At 31.5% G+C, this 17402-nt stretch overlaps 1 protein-coding gene and 1 long non-coding RNA gene across 2 annotated transcripts in view; one reads left to right on the top strand and one right to left on the bottom strand.

Moving 5' to 3' along the window:
• The window catches only part of LOC148281035 (uncharacterized), a 585537-nt gene that overhangs the window by 9817 nt on the left and 558318 nt on the right, over window positions 1-17402 (bottom strand). The gene's annotated exons all lie outside the window — the stretch shown is intronic.
• LOC148281037 (uncharacterized) lies at window positions 8679-9624 on the top strand. The gene is made up of 3 exons (XR_015822450.1): window positions 8679-8824; window positions 8906-8995; window positions 9081-9624. It is a non-coding gene; the product is annotated as an uncharacterized LOC148281037 (long non-coding RNA).

The raw sequence follows: 17402 nt of genomic DNA, 5'->3' as shown, positions 1-17402 counted from the left end.
AAATTTATAAATATCTAGATAATATTAATAGAGATGTCAGACTATACCTCAAAACATTATGGTACCCAGCATTAAATATATAAACACATTAACCATTTGTTCATTGTTTATTTTTCGATTATTTTATTTAGTACTCACTGTTACTTGGCATATTATTAATATTTTAATAAGTTTTACCATATAAACTATATCTAAATTATCATTTCAATTACGTTTTTGTGTTATTTTCTATTGATTTTAATGATTCTACTATTTTGTATATTTGATTATGTATGTTACTAAATTTGTGTAATTTACTATTTATTTAAATATTTACATGACCATTTTTTTGTGATATTTTATTTGGATAATTATTATTTGTAATTTATTATTGACACATAATTTTTCTGGATTTTAATTCCATTGCATCACGTGTTATTATAATTTAATAAATTTCACTTTGTATTTTTTATTCTTGTTAATTATTATGGCTGAATGGGCACAGTCTCGCAAACCTTAATAAGTTCATAAATACGTAAACGAGTGTGATTTTGAATTAAAAAAAAGATTTAAAAAAACCAATGAAACACAAATTTGCCGGCTGCGGAACGGTACAAATTCCTCATATGACTACAATACACTAAGGGCCGGTTTTATAAACATCCGTTCGTTAACTTGATAATATTTTTAACTAATATTTGGTATACCGGCCGATTATTGCGTTTTATAAACGTTCGTAGCGTTACGAGCTGTTAAATCTATGGTTAAATGGTTATTGGTCGATTTTGGTCGGTTAAATGCATTACAATCCGTTACCTTCAGCGCCGCTGCCGTACATATTTAACATGACAGTTGTTTTATCACATTGTTATTTGATCAAATCTCTGCCCAATGAACATGCAGATATTCATTATTTTGGGATCTAGTTGAATTACCAGTTTTATATGTTTTTTACTCTGCGTGGTGGTATAAAATCAACTTTAGCCTGATGGATAAATATATTCAGCAGTTAATTTTTTAAAATTTTAAACATGGTTTATTGATATAAATGTATACTAAAATAATAGATAATAGTAAAAACTATCCATCGTACCTGCTCGCTTTTAATAATTTTAATTTTAATTCATAGTACTCTCAATTGATAGTTCTTTTTTGTGTAAAAACTTCGTTCAAAATTGTCGAGTATTTGCATTTGATGCATTTTTTCATTCAATGCGAATGCGCACCGTTCGCATTTGACAGAAAAAGCTTTGATAAAAAGTTTTTCCATAGACAATTGACAAAAAAATTTGAATTTCTATGAAAATGCTTACCGGCAACCGTCCGTTAACAAAAATGGTTTATAGAACACAAAACCGTCGGTTATCGTAACGAACGATTAACGGTTCGTTACACTTACGGAAGTTTGATTAGATGTTTATAAAACCGGCCCTAAGACACTAAAATTACATCAACCCAGATGTTTATAAAAAACACTAGCGGACCCGGCAGACGTTGTCCGGCCCGAACGTTGGCTTGCCTGCAAAATACTTTTCATCTCGATACTTGTTTTGATTAAATTCCAAAATTTAAAATTGTTGATATGAAAAAAATATTGAATTTAAGTAGGTACTTGTTTATGATTGAATTCCAAAACATAAAATAAATATTTATTCAAATATAGCATTATTTTTGCAATCGTCAAACTCCGGTCGTCACACCAACAAAGAGGTGTACTTTGTAGACATACAATTTTTAAAAATGTATTGAATTCATATTATTTTAGTGTTACCAAAAAATCTAGTAAAACAAAAAAATGGGTAGAAATTATAAGGAATTTAAGGAAAGAATCTGATTGAGATCCACAAAAAAACAAATGCGGTTTGTAAACATTCAAAAACAAACTTTTTTTATACAAAAAAACAACATCTTTACATTTTTTTGTCAATGCATTCTCCTTAAATGCAACCCTGGTAGATCTATGAATAAAATATTTATGCTCCTAATTTTTTTTTACATATTTCATTAAAGATTTTAATATCTACGAACACGCACAGCGCGAAGATCTATATTTCTCTGATAACCGCACGTAAATCGGTTAAGCCGTTTAGGAGGAGTACGGTGACATCACACGTACAAAGGAATTATATATTTAAAGCACAGAATTAAGAAGAGTCCAGAAATCGCATACATCAAACAGAAGGCGACTCAACTACTCATAAATGAGTAGATTTACGTTTTGACCAATTAGTTTCATTGTAGACGTCGCTCAGTACGCAACTTCTGATTTGAATTCAACTATGCCGTGTTGTGTCCTTTTAAAGTTTAGAAATACTGCTAGGATCTTAAAGAAACAGGATTTAATCACATTTTATCTGTCATCTGCAAATGAATGTGTATATAACAAATGCATTACTTAAAAATGGAATTATTTTTCCATCTGCCAGATTGTCGAAGAAACAAAATGGAAATTTCGTTAGTGTTGCCAGGGAAGAATTTTTTTAAACTTTATTTTGCTCATCTAATAAAAGAACTAATGAAAATCAGAACTCGGATTAAACAACGCCGTGGGGGACATTTGAACGACATTATCTTCAAAACATCAAATATTAATTAACATGATATAAAAATATCCGTTTTATGTCAAATAAAATTGACCCTTTACTTATCTACTCTGTTGTGTCAATCAATATTTCCGCATGCACAATAGAATTTAAGGGAAATTAACAGATTACTTGTTTTTTACCTTACATTTGTGTTATGATTTTTTTTCCCATCAAGCAACATTACCCGGCGACTTCACGAATACGCGCGGCGAAAGTAAACTGGGGTGGGGGAATTATTGGACACAGTCCGATGTATTCAAATATGATTCTACGCTCCTTCTGGACTTTTCTTAATTCTATAATATGAAGATTATAAAATTATAAAAACTTTTTTGATTACAGAGGGGTTTGGATACGACACAAATGTTATTAAAAAGTTTGACAAAAAAAAAAGAAAAATGCTTTAAATATTAACAATAGAAAACGTATTGATTCGCATGAAAATTAAAACTCGGTGACAAGTCAACACTAAAAGTTTTTTTTTGTACAAATGTACATTAATACACATTTTTAATATTTTAATTATATTAAAAATATTTTCACAACTAAATCCTCCCAAGCCAGTTTCTGTTGCTCGGTGGGATTTTATTGATATTTCATTTTATTCAATTCAATTTAAATGACTTATTTTTTTCATTAAAAACTTTTCAATCAAAATCATATTGATTTCTGAACCATTGCATTCAATATAAATACATAATTTATTTGCCAACAATATTCTGAGCAAGCAAGAAGAATTTTAATGTACATAGCACATTTGCGCATATTATATCCACAAAATTCACAATCTTAAGAAGTTTTAAGTAGAGCAGCCATATTTTGATAAGCATAGTAAAGAATCCGATAAAATAAATTTGTACGTAGAAATTAAAAATGATGTTTTCAAACATGGTATTTTAAATAAATAGGTTGGTAGGTCCAAATGTTCGTAGATAAATACTGAAACTAATATTCTAGGGGGTTTATCGAAATGATTTTCGCGCTTGGGCGAGTATTATTGACTCGATGGGTACTCAACGTAAAAATCCAGAAAACGTAATTTTTTAAATTTTTGTATGGGAATTGCTTAATTATTTACCTTGCTTATAATAAGGTAAAAATTTCAATATTAGATTTTTCTGCAATTATATTTATTTTAATTTATCTAAACTATTGGGATCAGGGGGGATATACTAATGTGGACCAATCAGGTCTTTTAATAAAACTTTTTAGCATTTGCTTATGTGGAGAGGAAACCACTTAAAACTCTTCAGGAGAAGCCGGCCTGTTGGCAGTAGTCAACAGGCCTTCCGTTACACTAATATAAAAACGTAAATTGAGTAGCAATAAGTCCGCCTTATAATGTAGTGGTTGGTGCGTTTGCCAACCATGCTTAAAGTACAGGTTTTGATTCCTTATAAGACATAAAAAAATGGTCGGAAATGTAGTTTTGCGCTGCAATATCTCATCGTCCCTGGACTAGCAACAAAATAACACAACTGATCAGTCTGATCATCATACCTTCAGATGGTCAAACACAAATATTGTAGTGATACGAATGTTGATGAATGCAGAAAACGAAGAAAGTCGAGAAAGTCATAGCATAACCAAATGCTACGAATACTCGAAGATGGGCATATCACAACTCAGAATAATCGGCTTGCGTGCATGAGAAGATAAATTAATGTATAAGAAGAGAGGTCTATAAGTAAATCCAGAGGGATTTGACGTCTTGTCGTCTTCGCCTACCCTGTTTGTTTGTTTGTTTGTTTGTTTATTTGTGTAATTTGCAATATTTTTACGTTTATAAGCTACACGGATAGTGTTGTGTAAGCTTAACCAAATTACCAATTTAAATTCATGAAGGCAGATCTTTCAAGACATTTCACCTTCCGTCGGAATTTAATTTATTTTATTTACCTTTATATGTTTGATTCTCAGCAAATATTTATTTATTTAAACGCCCCACTGGCTTTTAATTTGTTTCAATTCATTGGTAGAATTGAAAAAGCCATTAACTTGGCAATGTTTTAGGTGTTAACATAAGTAATGTCCTTTTTAAAATTTAAAAATGAGCACCAAAAGTAAAACAAAATAGGGAAATGTTATACGTCATTCGGAATAAAAAGAATTGAAGAATTATGGATGTTCCAACATAGGCAAAATGGTGAATTTTACACATTGTATAAAGTGGCCACTTAAACCAGCCATTGACAGGTCATAATCCCTGTAAATGCCTAGACTTCCATATTCCCTTCTTTAAGGTTTTTTTATTCCCTGTTGTAATTTGTTAACATTCGTATCGTTAATTTTTTTAGTCGTTCTTTCTCCATTCGCTCTACGTGTCCAAACCAACCGCTTTCTTGATTTTGTCGATATTGCTTATCTCAACCTAACATAATGCACGTATCTTGACATTCATGTACCTATCGTACATGGATTTAGTGAACATTCACCCGAGAGATCGCATTTGGACAGCGTTCAGCCTACTTTCATCGTTGTTTTACCAATTCCATACTTCGCTTCCCTACATAAGGTTGGGACCAGTACTCTTTTGTGGACGGCTCATTTCACATCCTGCGACAAACATTTAATTTATTTATTATGTATGCAGATAATTGGTAAAACTCCATATAAGCATTAGGTAAGCTATCCAGAATAAAACACTTTTATTGAATTTAATTCTACTTGTTAAATATTTCCTATAAACTATTAATATTATTATGTACGTATATTTTTAAATAGCAATTAGTGTAAAAGGAAACTTAGTAAATATTTAAGTTAGTTTGATAATGTTCTCACAAGATGAAACGCGTCACATATATTAAAAAAAAACGAAAGTAGAATTAAATCCAATAAAAGTGTTTTATTTTGGATACCTAACCAAGTTATGATGCGAACAATATACGTGTATATTTTAATGTAAATATTAAAATATCAAATAACAAAAAAAATCATACTAATCTTTAATTGATTACACTTTTTCTCAAAGTACAAACACGTTTGACCAACGAAATATCTCGACACTTATTTTTAATGGATCACACCTAGGGTTGCTAACTCCCATGGAATTCCAAGGTTTTCCGGAAATACGCTATAAATTTGTTATCACCCGCCTCCCGGAATGCAGATAAAATCTCCCTGAATCGATTGCCGTATGATGATTACTGATAGTTGCGAAAAATGTTAAGTAGTTGCGAGAAAAACGAAGGGTATAGGCTTCCATTTTCAAAAAGGTTGCATCTGTTCATCAATCCCAATTGCAAATGACGCTTAGCGTGATTTTAGTGTAGTTAATTAACTTTCGTCTAAAAGGCCTTCTGATTCTGTGCGCTGCGCTTTTAAAAAAAAGTACAATAAAACATACTACCTATAATGGTTGCGACATTGTTTAATTTAATAATTTTTAAACAAAGTTTTGTTCATATATACGTTTTTATATACATGTATTTGTATTCGTTATAAATTCGGTCCCAAAATTTACGCAAGCAGTAATTTTGATAGAAACTACAGGCTTTTAATTTTTATTGATTTCTGAAGTATACAGCGTAGAGTTGTGTATGGCATAGCATGTCAATTTAATGGCGTCCACGGCTTTACTGGTATATACTGTAATATATCTTAAATTGGGTCAAGTACTCTACATTAAATATGGATTTATTTTTATTTGCATGATAATGATAACGAACGCCTAGCGACAAAATCAAAAAGCTGAACGGCTTGCTAGCTCTTAAAAAAAACTCAGGAGAAAAAAAGTTGAAAAAACTCAAATCTACGAGAAATAATCTCAAACCAACCCATGGGGCGTCAAATTTTGACGTCCCAAATCATTCACATCCACCCATTCACTCACATTTATTTACATCCTTACCGGTCCATGTGATTACAAGATTACCTAACTTTGTATCTTTTATATTATCGGATTACATTCCTATATTTCTAATTCGAAGATAATACCGTATATCATTTGATTTAGTGAGAAGCCAAGAAGTAAGCATCGCTTTACGATGGACGAATTCCAATCTTAAAATCTTCAACCTTCCAAAATAAAATTTCATTCTATGATGGTGATTGACGAGAACGATTTTTCCAAAAAATCTGTTATTTTCAAAAAATTGCTCAACATTCAATACGCATGGTTTTCTTGTGTATAACTTTATTTGAATAGCCCTAAACTGTCAGCTATCACGCTGTATTTTTTTGTTGGAAACTTTTTCAGCACAAATGGTGAAAAATTTAAATCTGGCGTGAATTTTGGAACACCGTTACTATAATACCCTAATAACACTCTCATATTTTTTTATCAACCTTAAGCGTTTTCTACCTGTTGATTGGTTTGTACGAAATTTTAAAATATAAGATATTCATTCTTTCTTACAGAGAAAGGTCTAACATTTTATAACATCTTCGTTTAAAATAAGGGATGACGAAGTGTTGTCGGAAAATCACGGAGCTTACGCAAATGGTAATATTATGATGGGCTCGCTACTACATAAGGCGTCTAGGGGAGAAACAAGTATGCATCTTTTAGTATCAATTTACGTAAGGCTCATGTTGTAGCTCACACATCTAACATTATTAATGGGTTTTCCGGAAATAGCGACTGCAGAAATATCGACCCCTTAAAGCCAGCAATTTTCCACGTACGAATTACTTCGTTTCAATTCACGTGAAATTTCTTGAGAAATTTGAACTTTATTGTTTTAATTATAAAACTATTTGAAGTGTTGTTTTGCGGCGTAAAATGTATCAACTTTGTAAAATACAAATTTCCGATATTGCGTCTCCTCGTCAGGAGTTGAAATGATTTGAACTAAAGAAATTCGCACCTAGTGTTGCGTAGGGCACTGCATTTGTAAACCAAATGGAGTGTAAAATATGTTTTTTTTAAATTTGTGTTTGAAGCGCCACTTTGTGGTTACTTATTATAATAAAAAAAATATAAAACAACTATGTTTTTAACAACTTTTTTTCTCTCAATCGATTGGTTTTAATGCTATACAAGCTTCTTTATCAAGGTATATTTAACTAATGAATTTTATCCAATTTTATTTTAACAGCGTTGACAAAATATAAGATCAAAACATATGGAGCCAATAAATTGTGTCTTTTGTCATGTTGTTCTTGAATAGATGTCATGAAAGATGAAAGAAAGGTGTGAAGTTAGATGGAAACGATCTTTAAAACTCCATTTTGATTTTGGTGCCAGTCCAAAAGCGATGAACTATTGCAGTTCGAAAAACCTTTCGAATCAATATTTTACATCTGCCTTGCTAGAAAAAGAACCGAAGACCTTAATAATGGAAGGCAAAAGCGTCAACTACTACATATAGCAACTTCAAAAGACTGTCGTATGTCTAAACAAGCCTGTTTTGAGTTATGAAATCAGAACACTTACGTATTTCTACGATTTTTTTTGAGCAAAATACGAATTAAATAAATACAAAAAAAAATAAACTTAACAGTAATTTTAGTATGTCCAAATATTATTTCATCCTTCTTAAAATTTGATCAAAATAGACAAATATCTCGTATTTACTTTAAACAACTAATGATAATTCACATACCATATAAATCCTTCGACTTCTTTATTCACGGATTCCATCCGTGGTTGCACTTGTCAGGCTTCATACTGAGAATGCTTGGCTACAATAGTTTGGAGAAAATAAGAAATGCATATTTTCTCTGTATTTTTCCGATTGCTCAGTGGTGTAACGATCAAGTTAGGTGAAATAAAGAGTAATTTTCTTTATGTTTTTAATGACTACCTAAGACATCGGCGGCTTAAGCTGTTTATCTTCCTGCTTGCAGAACCAGCCTGTCAATGGTAACTCCAGTAAGAAGAACGATGTTTATCTAAATTTGGTGCAATGCGTGGAAAACATTCTTGAGAAGGGAATATGGAAGTCTACTTAAACGATATAGTTGTCGCGTCCCGCGACAAAAATAATTATACCTATAAGATAATCAGAACCGTTATAGTTTAAAAGTAAAATTGAATATAGAAAACAAATCAATCGCGTAAATAAACACTTTACCCGACAGCGGTCATTCTGCGGCGGTCACGTGATACCTCCCACCACACTAGTTTTTTTTGAATACAGGGCCGTAGTACTCGCCGCTGGCGAGCCAGCCAGTTGCAATCTGGTTCGCGAGCAGTGTCCACGCCGCGCTAGGCCAGTTTTCCCTCGCAAATAACTATGGGAGTTTTGGTATAATTCCCTATGCACCATGTTGAGCTGTGCCCAAAAAAACTTGTATTCTAATTAAACCAGCTTCCGGTAAGTCTTCAACAACTTTCGAATATATAAATCAACTTGTTTCGCTTATACAAATTTGTAATTTTTCATTATTGTCCACAGATCGGATACGTATGATCATTTTAAGCTAGAATCCATTATGACGGCTGTTTAGCCTTATACACCACGTAACAACTAACAAATCTCCATTTAGTAAGTACAGTAAACAGCACGGAACTGTCGTTTTTTTTTTAACTTACTTTCTCGAGCCGTTTGTAATGAAATACATTTTTTGTAGTATGGAGAGTCAGGTTACCCCGGAATCTCGCCCTTGAACCTGAGTTGTCGACATTTTCTTTGATTCATCCTGCAGAGGCGTGACTCAGCAGTTTTTCTCCTCAATGGCAAATCGACACAGGACGCCATTTCTAGGATCCTTCGTAATCGCTGGTGTTCCTAGTACTTCCTTCTCAAGTAAAATAATATAGAATGGTTCGAATCTCTCAGAGGATTATGTGAGTACCTCGCGTGCATCTCTTCATAAAGGTTGGTGGAAATATACTTCGAAAATTAGTGACTCCTAATATAATACTACAGTGAACTAATGGATACGCAGGATTATTCAAATCTTTATCCTCATTACGGGGAACCGCTGCCCAAATTATTTTCGGTTCTAGGACACTTAGAAGTAATCACATTAGGTTAATTTCGAATCCTTTTAATAATGGGCTATTTTCAATTTTAATTCTTACTAGGAGAGATCTCTGCTCCAATTATTATTAATCCTGTTTACTATAATTAAGTTCCTCATAAATAATTGTTGAACATCTTGAGAAACATATATGTCCGTTGTCTGTTAAACTATATTTTACTGATTTGTAATAAATAAACTTGAAATGAACCACTTTATTCTGTCTTTTCCCACCGTTGTTCACAACCAAGCAAGAGATTCAGTATTTTAGTAGAATTTTGCAATAATACCTAATGGAAAGTAACTAAGGACCCATGTTATCCTTCAAGGAACCTTGAGATCAAAAAGAACAAGTTCTACCTGAGACTATTAGCCGCAAGGTAAGATTTAATATTAAAAAAGAGTATGACATAGTAAACAATACAATATATAAATATATTTTACACATATGTATACAAGTATACACTAGTACAAAGTGTATACAGGCAACAAAATTTAGATCTAAATAACTCCCTCGGGAGGGATTCAGCCTATCGGCAAACATTTGGACATACTCAAAACAATTTTAACAATATTTTTACTTAACCTTATCTTTTCGGATATCGGCAACTTTCATTTTACTGAGAAAAAATTCACAGAGGTTTGCTTCCTTTTACTCTAATTACCGGATATTTTTATAGAGCTATTTTAAATCATTCAAATTGTTTTGTTTATTTTACTCATGTTTCATATATCTTGGATACATTGGTTGTAATGTGCACGAACGTATTAATCAATTATATTGAAATGGAAAATCCAATTCCGTAAATATTATAACTACAGCACATCATTATACTTACAGAGGAATATTTTTCTTTAGTGAAATGAACAAAGATAATAAAAAGTACAGTCAGGTATTGTATTCAATATATTTAAGAAATAAGTGAAAAGTTACATGTATAATTATTTTTTATGTGGCACTGATGAAAAACACCGTTTATATATATTTTTTAAAATTTATATATGTTGTCCTAAAAATATTTATAATTAAAATAAAATTAACTATCGTCAGACGTCACTCCCTATTATGTACAGAATAATTGTTTATTTCTTTTACGTAATGGCAAACGTTAATGTAAATATATGTATTTAATTAATGTTAAAAAATGTATTTAGTAGTAATATTATATCTTTATTTGTTATCTGAAAAAAAAAAATCTTTACCTCAGTTGATATCTATGTCAAAAAAAATCTTTCACCTATGTTGAAATATTTGTCTGTTAAGAGTCTCAATTAACTGTAAATTATACTTTATGTTTGCTAAAAAACTTCGTTCGTTAAAAAAATTTTTTTTTTAAACTAACGCAGTCATATTAATGAACAATACATACATAATAATAACTAGTAACAAGGCCAATAACGGGTTTCGCATAGAAACAATAATATAAAAAACATAACGTTTAATTCACTAGGGGTGAAAAGAAGTGGCAAGGGAAAATAGGGGAGTAAGAGAAGAAGAAAGAAGAAAGGGTAAGTAAATTTTTGCTGTTAAAAGTAAGTTTATTGAGAAAGGAAAACCGTCAAACTTTATCCCTGGTAAATATCGAAGTGCGCTATTTTGACGAATACATTTTGTGAAAGTATTTCCTGTTCAAAACACCCTTGAAGATTCAGGCCAACCGCAAGAATGTTGGCTAGAAACTGGATTATTATCAAACTTCCACAATAATCTTGTTATTCAGAATATTCCTCAACCTCCAAAATGCGTACTTTGATAAAATTTTAAGGCAGAGCAGCTGACAGTAATGATTGAATCCAGATTAGTATTGATTTCGTATTTAGCAAACTATTACTCAAGGGACTTGTTATCCGCAATCGAGGGGAAAATAAAATTTCTTTAGAAAATGGAAAAGATTTTGCTTCGGCAATTATCATTAGACTATTCTAACTTTTCGCTTCATAATTCGTTACATTAAAAATATATTTGGAGCGATTTCCTGAATAATTTCGCTGTTCCGGAAAAAGCATCTCACGCGAGTTAATGTTAAAATAAGCAAATCTTTATTAGATTATATCTTTCAAATGGAACTTTTTGCTGGTGTTTTAAATTTAAATTTACAGTGTTTTTATAAAAACAAATTTAAGCGTTCTAATGATTCAGCCAAATATTTCGATTTCGGGCCCTTTTTGTTTTTGTTGTAATGTCGAAAACGAGTAACAAGTTGTGGTTAAGCGGGATTTGAACCTCAGACTTCTGATACTTAAATCCGCGGAACTAACATTGGAGCACAACCCGTCTCTGACATCTAAAGTTGATTTAAGTAGTTTTTTTTAGATACTTGTAAGATTGTACAGATGTAAAACAACATAGTTTAGTACTTACATATATGGCGCTGTAAATTTTTTTTTTTTTTGTATCAAAACGGACCCGGACACTCAGTAACAGTGGAGATCATCTTAGTTTAAGAAAAATGGCATTCAATTTTAACGATCTCGTTGGGAGTCAAAACCCTCCGTGTGTGGAGTAAGTCGTTATAACACGGGTACAATATAGGGGTATAAACCGGGTTGTAGCCTTGTGGCTAGTGTCGCGTACTCAAAGATTAAAAGTCCAAGGTTCGAATTTCACGTTACCACAACTTTATTCTCATTTTTTAATAGTGAGCTATTTACAACTCAATGAAAATGGCCCTCAAAATTGAAATATTTGAGTAAATCACAAAAACGCAAATATTAATTTATTTATTTTTTTATTTACAATAAATGCATAATTTATAAAAAAAAAAATACAAAATCGATTTAAGAGTTTTTTTAATAAGATATATTCAAGCTAGTTTGAGAAAATTCTTTGTTTAAGTTTATCTTAATTTATCGTAGAGATCAGACTTAAATATGTTCTAAAGTCCGTAAACAGTAGATTAAAGTATCACTTATCATTCATTTTTGTACTATTTAAAAAAAAAAAAACGGCCATTCTTGTTTAATCTCAACACGATAAAAAATTCAAAAAATGCTACTAAGATCGTGTATTTTTTGGATTAAAACAAATAAAATTTACTATAATAAATTCAATATTTTTCGCATTCCGTGCGTGTTGCTGTCAATAGATAAAACAAACCTTCATTTTTTCTTACTTTGTTATATTCAGTTGATTAATTCAATTATCTAAAGTGTTGCCTTTAACGAACCGTAAAAGGCAATACACGAGTAAATGGACTTTTAATTCTGCTTAATAAACCCTAATTCTCGTATATACGTTCAAAGTTCACCCAACAGAAGTAAGATTAGGTAAAATAGAATTAACCGAGATGTAATTTATCTCAGGCAACTCGCAATTTTTATATGTATAATTTATACTTCTTCCTTTTATAGATCCCAAGGATCTCTTTGCGTCACTGTATCCGTCTTCTGTGAAGTAAACTGCCAGCTATTCTGCCATACTTTAAGTGGTCTGCCTTGGGGTATTCTGCCTTCGGGGTTCTCTTATAGCGCGATATGAAAAAGCCTGTTTTCCAGCGTTCAGGGTAAGAAAATTACTGTCTTGCCAGATTTTAACCGCTCTCATACCACAATTTGCTTTTTTTGAAGACGATTCAATTTAATTTATGTTCCAATCCCTGGCTTCAAACAATAAAACTGTGATATCGGCAACATTGACTCAACGTTACGTTTAATAAATGGCTTGTTTTATGTGCCATTGTTCCTGGAACTAGTGGCATTCAACGCTTCGATTGGCTAGTTGAGAAATATTAAAGTGTTGTTCCGCAATCATCACACCACACACCTTGGCTTGCATGCATTGACGTCACGATTGCGTCTTTTTATTCTGTACAAGCTTTATTTTTTTAGTTTAAACGTTCCCGCATATGAATAAATTATTTTATTGGAACTAGAAACGTAATGTTTTTTACTTCCACTGTCTATTAAAAGAATATTAGGAATGAGGAAATGTTTAAAAAAGCTATAAAAAAATGGATAGTGGAGCTAGGTAGAAGTAAAATGGATTGTCGCATTCACCTAAACCAATATTGAATCAATTGCTCCTGTATAGTTAATGTAATGTTTTTTTAAAATTTTACTGTACGTTTCGTAACATCCTCAACACATAGACAACTTAAACAAATACAAACTAAAACCAGTTTCGAACAAAGGGATTTTGAGTGTTATTCAATTAAAATCTATAACCTACTTCCAGTATCTATGAAAACAATTAGTAACGAAAGAATATTTGAAAAGACTTTTAAAAAATGGATAGTGGAGCTAGGTAGAAGTAAAATTGATTGTCTCATTCGCACATACCAATATTGAATCAACTGCTCCACAACTGTATAGCTTATGTTAGGTTTTTGTTATTTTCATTGTGTGTTTTGTAATATAAATATATAGATGTACATAAATTCCTTGTTTTTAAAACTGTCTGAATATTTGTTAATTATGTTTGTTTTTTAAGTGAGTCTTCTTTGTTTATTCTCAAATGTAATTTAAAAAAAGTATATTATTAAGTGTCCTCGGCACGGGAAACCCCAGTGAGGTCACATTATTTTTATTATTAATTATCGTTTGTAAGCAAAATATATGAATAAATAAAAAATAATAATATAAATACATAAATGAAATATTAACTTAACTATGCAGTGTTTGAAACTGTCTGAACATTTAGTTAATAATTATTTCTGTATATTAAATCTACTCTGTTTATACTCACATGCGAAAAAATATATTTTTTAAAAGTACATCGTTAAGTGTCCTCGGTACGGGTAACCTCAATGAGGTCAGATTATTTTTATTATTTATCTTTGTTCATTATGGAAAAAAATGAAAAAATAAATAAAAATAAATAATGTAAATGAATGCCTCGACACGGGTTATACGCAGTGAGGTGTTCATATAAAAAAGAAGGCCTAATAAGTCCGTAAATAATAAATACGTAAAACTAACCCTCCTATGAAAATGACCACATTTCAAGTTGTTGATTAAATCTTAACAGGGGTTATTGAAAAGCACCGTGTTTCCGTGTTGAATGACAGTCGGACATAGCACATATTCAGGCACTCCACAATCCACAAGTAGAGTAGTATGATAGTCTCATTAAGCGGATAAAGCACGCCACGCCACAGTGGCCGGAAGTTGTATAATCCATCTTCCGGATAGACAAGCCATGCAGTGGCTCGCTACAAACAATGAAACAGTTGGACTCAGGTGCAAAATCCGCCAAATTCACTCTTTTTGATTCGTTACAGCCAGAAATAAAAAACACGATGCCCAACATGATTGTAAATATTACATTTAGTAAAATAAATATAAAACAATTTTATAGACTTCTGTCTATTTTTTTTACCGACCGGTTTCAAAGCCACACAAGCATCTCTATCAAGGTATAATTTTCCAATGAATCTAGTTCTAAATGTTATTAAATATTTGTATATAACCACTTAACAAAATGAAAAATCTTCTTTGTGACGATAATATAAACCGTAAGCTGAGACAACGAATGGTCAAATGTTATATATGGCCTGTCTTACTGTACGGTGTAGAGGCGTGGACTCTTAAGTTAATATTATAAACCGCCTTGAAGCATTTGAAATGTGGATCCACCGAAGAATGTTAAGAATATCTTGGACCGATATGATAACCAACAATGAAATATAACGTAGAGCCAATACTAATAGAGAACTATTCACCACTGTTAAACTCCGTAAGATTTCATATTTTGGCCATGTGTTGAGAGGTGATAAATATGCAATACTTTAGCTTGTCATGAAGGGAAAGATCGAGGGACGTAGAGGGGTCGGAAGAAAACAGCTTTCCTGGCTTCGAAACATCCGAGCATGGACCAGGATTAGAACTGTGGAGGAGCTGTTTCACACTGCTCAGGATAGAGAAGCTTTCTCCCAAGTGATCGTCAACGTCGGGGGGACCCGACATGACACGTGAAGAAGATATAACCAATTACCGACTTTTCTTCGTCTACCGGTTTCGAAACGTACCCGTCTCTTTGTCAGAACACCAATTAAACCAACATGCAAAACCCACCATATACCTTCACCATAGTTGTTTCACAAACATAAAAAACTAACACGACATGCATTTTAATAAGCACATGCACTGATTAGGACAAACATGCACTGATTAAATTATGAAAATATTATCTCGTTTGAGAATTAATAAAAAAAGAAGAAGAGATGGAGGGAGGGGATAAGCTTAATACGTTTTATAGGGTTACCATTACAGTGAAACATCGTATAAAGGACTGTATAGGAAGTTTTATTTATTATTGATCAAAGAACATTATTTTTTAAAGCTTTCCTAATGTGAAATATTTCCATATTATTTACTTTTAACCTTTTATTATTTGTATCTAAGATTTAAACTCCAGTGTTTTTATTAAAGTCATGATTTAAATTGATTAGGTGATTTGCGAATTCAGAGAAACTATTATTGTGAAGACACCTCATATGTTCTTTGACATGAATATCAAAATTTCTTGATATTCTTCGTAAACGTAAACTGAAGGACAAAAATTGCAGTTTAATTAGTAAACCCCTGAATTATTTAATAAACTATTTTTATCTTTATTACTAGGCAATAATTTAGCAATATTGTTATTTGTATAAAAAGCAGGTTTGACATTATTTGGTAAAAATCCTATAAAACCTATTGAACTTATCCCCTCCCTCCATCTCCTCTAATATTTTCATAATTCAATCAGTGCATGTTTGTCCTAATTAGTGCATGTGTTTATTAAAATGCATGTCGTGTTGGTTTTATATTTTTGTGCAACAACTATGGTGAAGGTGTATAGTGGGTTTTGCATGTTGGTTTGCATGTTGGTTTAATTGGTGTCCTGACGAAGAGACGGGTACGTCCCGAAACCAGTAGACACAGAAAAGTCGGTAAGTGGTTACATAAAAATATTTAATAACATTTAGTAAAATGTTTGACCACAAAGTTAATGCTTTAAATATTAGGAATCTTGTTCTATTTTATTTTATTTTATTTTATTTATTACTTTTTACTTTTATTAGAAAAAACTAAAAGGAACTTCAATATAAGAGTTAAAGAACACTTAAGGTAATATAACTTTTCAGAATTTACAAATCTTCTTATGGAAATAATTTTGATAACTAACTTTTTTGATAACTAACTGGATTAAAAGTTCTTCATGTTAAATATAAAATATTGAAATTAAACAGAATGATTCATAATATGAAAAATAAAATAAAATAAAAAATATTTCCTTTAGTCAACTCCTATCTTGTTTTAAAGATCGTACCATCAAAACGACGTCACTGTCAGTTTTATTATTTAAGTACTTTAGGGGTGCTGCCAGACAATATTGATGAATAGATATTTATACATTGTTTTTTTGTCACTCTCTCGTAAATGACTCTCCGATAATGCGCGAAAAAGATACCTCCACGTAGAACTGATATTTGCTTACTAAAATCGACATTTTGCTCTCCCGTTTTCCACACCCCAATACAGAACACATTTTTTAGAGATAGAATAACAAAAATAAATTTTTGTGCCGGGAGTTTTTCCGTTTTTCAAAATTATTTTTCATATTTTTATACTATGCGTTCGAAGACGGCAGATAAAACAAAGCGCTCTTATGGGTTTTTAGATGGTACTTGTTTAGTTTAAAACAGCATTTATCGATACTATTTTTGGCTTATTATTTATCTTTTTCATTTTCCTTTGACCTATTCTTATGGTACCTACCTTACAGCAAGATAGGAGATCAAAGTTAGACAATTTAGATTTGGAACAAAACAAAGAAAATTTTCGCATTAAATTACATTGAAAGATTTCTTGGAAGCGTCGCGTGTCATTTAAAAAACTGTTTTCATAAGTCGTTAAATAATTCATGGTAAATTTCTATCATCCAGTGCGCCAATATTAAAAACATCCTCAGTAGGTCCATTCCTGTGCCTCTTTCCTTTATTTTAA

This window comes from Micrasema longulum, unplaced genomic scaffold, assembly GCF_059751315.1.
Source record: "Micrasema longulum isolate JH-2025_06_02 unplaced genomic scaffold, ASM5975131v1 h1tg000502l, whole genome shotgun sequence".
Classification (NCBI taxonomy): domain Eukaryota; kingdom Metazoa; phylum Arthropoda; class Insecta; order Trichoptera; family Brachycentridae; genus Micrasema; species Micrasema longulum.
Note: the sequence above shows the minus strand (reverse complement) of the source record. Positions and strands in the feature narration are given on the sequence as shown.